Raw genomic sequence first — 7,071 nt, forward strand, 5'->3', positions numbered from 1 at the left:
TATACACAGTACCCCTCCCAAGCTTAGTTTCTTGTTGCAGTTTTCCACTTGCTATGGCAAAAATGACGTCCAACCTCTGCTTTTCCTGCCATTATAAAGCTTCCTGTAGAGACTGTAAGCCTAAATACACCTTTTTCTACCAACAGCTGCTTTTTGTCGAGTGTTCTGCCCCAGGAGAGAACACAATACGCCATCCTAACATGTGCCAATTCTAGAGTAGGCTAGTGGGAAAGAAGGGGCCATTAAGGCCACAGCCTGTACCATGAAGAAGTTCTTGGGTCCTGGGAGCACGTCACTCCTAGACAAGCCTTGGTACTTGCCAGGGAAGAAGCCTATTGAAAACTTCCACAAAGCAGCAAACCAGGGGGACTTAGACAAGGTACAGAGTTTGCTCACAATGAAGAACAGCCTCATTAGCCATTCGGACAAGAACAAGAGGTAAGAGGGTCCACAGGTGTGACTCCCAGGAAGGGGCGGTGGGCAGCAGGCCCTAACGGGAGAGAAGTGCCACCCTCCTGGCCTTGGCTCACTGGAGGGGAGAGAAGGGGGCCCCAAGAGCTGGTTTCACGGAAGATGCTGGGTCTTCTTCCCACCATAGGCTCCTCAGCTCCTGGTCCTGCACACCTTGGATGGGTCTGGACACCAGGCATTCTATAAGAGAGTCCAAACAAACATGAACCCTTACCTGTTTTCCAAATTCGCTTGTAGTTCCCCCCCAGGCCCTGTTTGAAGCAGTAATCACCCCAAATTTGAGAGACTCTATCAAGTTCATAGTTTGGTTTCTGTACTTACTCATTTCTGCTTGTCTGTCCTGCCTTTGGATTAATGTTTCTCATAGATCAAAGTGAGAAATCTTTGTTTAGAGTTATTTTATTAGCCAACCCCCTTTACCTATAATTCTTTTGAGAAATAAATTTTGCTGAAATGCCATTGTCTTGACGAGAACTGCCACATGCCTACTGAATATTTTCCTGGGAAATGCTGAATGTATGATGACCCTTCATTTTGTTTTGGTTATTAAGAAAAAAGTTTCAATTCATACGAATTATAATTGTAAACATCATGAGTTCTAAGTGGCATCTCCAGACCATAGGGGTTTCCGTGTGTTACCGTGAGCGTTTTAAACCAAGTATGGGGGTGCTGGCCCACAATCCCACTACTTGGAGATTGGAGCGGAAAGATATAGCAGAATTAAGGTCACCATAGGTGTCATCGCACACTTGTTACAATACAAAACCTTTAAATCATATCTCTACATTGTGAATAATTTTATTATTGTACTCATTTAAATGTGTGTGTGCTGGGTGTGGTGGCGCATCACTTTAATCCCAAGACTCGGGAGGTAGTGGTTGGGGGTTCACCGTGAGTTCAAGGCCACTGTGAGCCTCCATAGTGAATTCCAGTTCGGTCTGGTCTGGAGTTAGACTCTACGTCAAGAAACCAAAAATATATATGCATATATGTTTGTTAGTAGTAGTGAGTATAATATGTAATGAAGAGTGAGGTGCCATGTACTAGGAACAGTTCTCAAGACGCCCCATATATTCCCACTGAAGCGTCCAAATGGTTTTCTCTAATGTATCTACAATTTCAATCCCCATTTTATGGATGGGGTAACTGAGCTGTCGAGTTCACAACTAAGCTAAGAAGTAGCTGGTGTTAAGTAACAAATGTGAAAGTAGGATTTCAGTGTTGTCTGAACTAAACCTCAACGTCATTTTTCTTGAGTTCAGCTTTGGTGGCCAGGGCAGGGACACAGCTCAGAGGCAGATGCTTGCTGGCATGTGTAACAGCCTCATCTCAACTAAAGTAATGAAATGATATATAACTCAGCCCACATAGAAATATCATACTATTTCTACACTGTAAAATGATTCTATGTTCCGTAACCTTTACAGTTACCTGGATGGTTGTTTTGGTGTGATACTCTTTCATATTTTTAAAAGCTGTCTCCTTTCTACAGGACCACACTGAACTATGCATGTAATTATGGACACCCAAAAGTGGCAGCTCGTTCTAAAGAGGAAGTGTGAGATCAATGCATGTGATAGTGACAGATGCACACCTCTGATTAAGGTAAAGACTAACCCACACTCTCAGCATGAAGTGGACTTGGCCTAGATGTTTAGATCACCTGGTGTGGTGGTACAGGCCTGTAATCCTAGCATACTGGAAGCTGAGACAGTACGATTGTGATTCCAAAAAGCCTGGACTCCCTAGGAAATCTGATTTAATCCTAAGAAGCAGACTCTGTGCCTGAAATGTCTTTTTTAAAAAATGATGGAATGTGTGCTGGAGTGATGGCATAATGGTTAAGCGGTGGCCTGTGAAGCCTAAGGACCCCGGTTTGAGGATCTATTCCCCAGGACCCATTTTATCCAGATACACAAGGGGTCTCACCCTTCTGAAGTTTGTCTGCAGTGGCTGAAACCATGTCATGCCCATTCTCTCTGTCACTCTCAAATAAATAAATAAATAAAACAATTTTTTTAATCATAGAATAATTGAATTTAGGGCACTTACACATATCTCTTGGGAGAAACTTGTAGAAAGCTTATCTGGAATTCTTGAATTGACAATGTATTCTGTTGGTACAATCCCCACAGTCCTCACAGCACCAGCATGAAGCGTGTGTGAAGATCCTACTGCAGTTTGATGCTAATCCCAAAGCCGCCGATGCCAAGAAGAACATGGGCCTTCGCTACGCCATCTACAATATTTACCCTCCAGTGGTGACCACTTTGCTTAGAATACCATGCAGACCCTGAAGTCAAAGTGAAGGTAAGCATGACCAACCTCACTTACAAAATATTTGATGAACATTTCTTCCAACAGTAGCATGTGTCACTCCATTTTCCACATGGAGAAGTTCACTCATTCCTTGATTATATAGTTTCAAATGGGGGCTTGAGGGATGGCTCAGCAGTTAAGAACTTTGCCTGCATAGCCAAAGGAACCAAGTTTGATATCACAGGACCCACGTTATCTAGATGCACAAGTGGGCGCACGTGTCTGGAGTTGGTTTGCAGTGGTTGGGTCCCCTGGCATGCCCATTCATTCTCCCTTTCTCCCCTCCCTCTTTCCCTGTTAAATTAGAATAAAAACTTACAAATGTAGCCAGGGGTGGTGGTACATGTATTTAATCCCAGCACTCTGGAGGCAGATACAGGAGGATTGCCATGAGTTCAGGGCCACTATAAGTTTACATAGTCAATTCCAGGTCAGCCTTGGCAAGAGTGAGACCCTAGCTCAACTACCCCAACACCCCCAAAAAACAGTATCAAAGGAGTAAAATAGACATAGGAAGGTTTACAGGGTACTGGGGACAGATTTATTGTATACATATATGAAAAATATTAGAGAAAGCAATGGATAAGTTAAAGGTAAATATATATATATATATTTTTTTTCTAAATATGTTTCAAAATAAAAATAAAAATTTGCTGTAGTTTTCCAAATTTTATTTTCAGTTAGTTAAATCAAGACAGACAACAGAATTTTCCTTGAAATCAGCCATGAGCTAAATATCTAAACAACACCAAACTATTTCATGATCATTTTAAATCTTGTTGGTGTTGATGAGTTATGTGAAAATGCTTTAGCTCTCTCAGCTGAGGCTAAATCAGGCAGAATGGAAAATGTGCAGAAAATTGTATGGTGAATTCAAAACTAGATAATTGAGCAATAGCACAAAAAGGTTTCGTCTATTTAATAAATGAACATAGAAAAATATTTTGTTCAAATGGGAAGATAGTCTTAGTTTAAGAAAAACAATTGGCAGCGCGTTGTGGCATACACCTTTTATCCCAGCACTCGGGAAGCAGAAGTAGGAGGATCACCATGAGTTTGAGGCCACCCTGAGATGCCATAGTGAATTCTGGGTCAGCTGTGCTAGAGTGAGACCGTACCTTGAACCCCCTCACCCCAGAAAATTAATAAACAAAGAAAGGAAGGGAGGGAGGGAAGAAGGGAGAGAAGGAAAAAGGTAGGAAGGAAGGAAGGAAGGAAGGAAGGAAGGAAGGAAGGATATATTGAGTTATAAACACAACCATATTTAGGAGTTTGATGCAAACTTTGAAGGGATTATGTGGAAAACATAGGGAGAATCAAATAATTTCTTTACACATGCCCCTCTCCTGTCAGAAAGAACCATTTACATGGGCAGGAGAGATGGCTTAGTGGTTAAGCGCTTGCCTGTGAAGCCGAAGGACCCCGGTACAAGGCTTGGCTCCCAAGGACCCATGTTAGCCAGATGCACAAGTGGGTGCACGCATCTGGAGTTCGTTTGCAGTGTCTGGAGGACCTGGTGTGCCTATTCTCTCTGTCTCTCTCTCTCTATCTCTCTCTCCCCCTCTTTCTATGTTTTTCGCTCTCAAATAAATTAAAAAAAAAATAAGAACCATTTACATATGAGTATAAATTCTGCTGCCAAATCTACATGTCTAAATGTAGGTGGATGATGCGGTACTTTTTTATTGAATTATTCATCCATTTTGAGAGAGACAGAGTGGAGAGAGACAGATAGAGAAAATGTGCTCACCAGAGGATCCAGCCATTGCAAATGAATGTAAGACACATGCACCTATTTGTGCATATGGCTTATGTGGATATTGGAGACACAACCTTGGTCCTTGGGCCTCACAGGCAAATACCTTAACCGCTAAGGCATCTCTCCAGCCCATGATTTTGTTTAATGAACTAAAGTTCTGCTTTCAATTTCCAAGGTGCTATGTGCCCCTACTCAGCAAAAGTAAATGAAATTTACAATGAGTGATGTTGTTTCGGGGGCAGATAACATAAGAAAGTGAATATGTGAATAAGAGATGAGACTGAAGTTCAGTTGCTCGGCTTCTTTGGTTCTCAGTTAGATCATGCAATTTGACATCCAGGGGAAAGTTCTGAAAACTTACAAATGTCCTTACTCCTCGGAAGTGTTTCATTCTGACACAACACCTCGTTAAACACTATTTGTTTAGTTGGGCACAGTGGTGCATGCCTTTATTCTTAGCACTCTGGAGGCAGAGGTAGGAGATCACTGTGAGTTCAAGACAAGTCTGGGAATATAGTGTGAGATGTAGGTCAGCCTGGGTCGGTTGAGTTATCACACACACACATACACACTCACACACATCATTCATTCATTCATTTTATCAGAACTTTTTTTTAAATTAATTAATTTATTTATATGAGAGTGACAGATACAGAGAGAAAGACAGATAGATGGAGAGAGAGAGAATGGGCGCGCCAGGGCTTCCAGCCTCTGCAAACGAACTCCAGACGCGTGCGCCCCCTTGTGCATCTGGCTAACGTGGGACCTGGGGAACCGAGCCTCGAACCGGGGTCCTTAGGCTTCACAAGCAAGCGCTTAACCGCTAAGCCATCTCTTCAGCCCCATTCATTCATTTTATAAAGTGTAGCATGTGAATTCAATGATCCCAAAAATTAAACCAGCTATAGTGGTGCATTCCTTGTAATCCCAGCATTCTGCAGGTAGATACAAGAGGATCATGAGTTTAAGGCTTGTGTCTGACACATAGAAAGAGTGAGGCTAGCCTGTGCTGCATTGCTACATAAGACCCCACTTAAATATATGCCTGTTTATATTTCTGGAAGAACTGTAGATTGATCAAGTAATACTTATTTCAATCCTTCATATCCAAAAATACCTATCACCTCTCCTTCTTCCTTTACCTCTATATTTTGGAAAGTAAAGCGTGTTCACTGGGGAGATGGCTTAGTTTTTAAGTTGTTTTCCTGTGATGACTAAGGACCCACAATTGATCCTCAAGCCTTTAATCCCAGCACTTGGGAGGCAGAGGTAGTAGGATCCCCGTGAGTTCAAAGCCACCCTGAGAATACAGAGTGAATTACAGGTAATCCTGGGGTAGAGTGAGACACTACATTGAAAAAGCAAACCAAAAAAAGTAGTTTTTCCCATATTTGCTGGCTTGCAGTGTAATACTCTTTTTTTCCCACTATCACTCATCCACTATCATTGAAAATGTCTTTAGCAATTTAAAAACTGGAAGTCTTGTAATAAAAATTAATTGGCCCTTTATTTTATTTTTTTTTACTTGTTATTATTTATGTATTTGAGAGCAGGAGGAAGACAAAGAATGGAAAGATGGAGAACTGGTGTACCAGGACCTCCAACACTGCAAACAAACTCCAGACACATATGCCAGCTTGTGCATCTGGCTTTATATAAGTACTGGGGATCCAACCCAGGGCTTTAGGCTTTGCATGTGGGCCCTTTAACTGCTGAACCATGTCTGCAACCCACTCATTGGGCTTTAAGAAAGGCCATATTAGAGAAGGAGTTAGGGCCTAGAGCGATGTCTTAGTGGCTAAACACTTGCCTTTATAGCCTAAGGACCCCAGTTTGAGGCTCCATTCCCCAGGACCCACGTTACAGATACACAAGGGATCACACACATCTGGAGTTCATTTACAATGGTTGGAGGTCCATTCTCTAAGTCTCTCTCTGTCTGCCTCTTTGTTTCTCTATTTGTGGCTCTCAAATGAATAAATAAAAATAAAAAAAAAATTAAAGAGGCAGTTAGGCTGGAAAGGTGATACAGCTGGTAAATATGCTACCTGCACGGGTATGAGGGCCTGAAGGGGCCCGATACGGCCAGAGTTGGATGTCAGATCCCACAGGAGCAGTAGGCAAGGCCATGCATGCCTGTGACCTCCATCCTGTATGTGAGCAGAGAACTGGAAATCATCAGACCTTGAGAAAGGACAGCAAGGCCAAGTGCACAAACGTGCAGCCACCACCATGAACACAAGTACAAACAATCCTTTTTCACTGGAAGCAGAACGGGGGAGAGGGACAAGAAAAGACAATGAAAGGGCACTTTGAGGAAAGTACTACACAGTATGTACATGTACAAAATTGTCCAAAAAAAAGAAACAGAAATGGATGGACAGACAAAATAGCCACTGTGTTGAAGGTTTTTGTGAACAACCTCATAGAGCGAAAGTACATGATGAATTCTCTGCTAGAAACAAAATTCTGCGAGTCACTGAGTTTTTGCAGTGTGCTTTAGAGAGGACTGTCATTCATGT

The sequence above is a fragment of the Jaculus jaculus genome, chromosome 14, assembly GCF_020740685.1.
Source record: "Jaculus jaculus isolate mJacJac1 chromosome 14, mJacJac1.mat.Y.cur, whole genome shotgun sequence".
NCBI classification, from domain to species: domain Eukaryota; kingdom Metazoa; phylum Chordata; class Mammalia; order Rodentia; family Dipodidae; genus Jaculus; species Jaculus jaculus.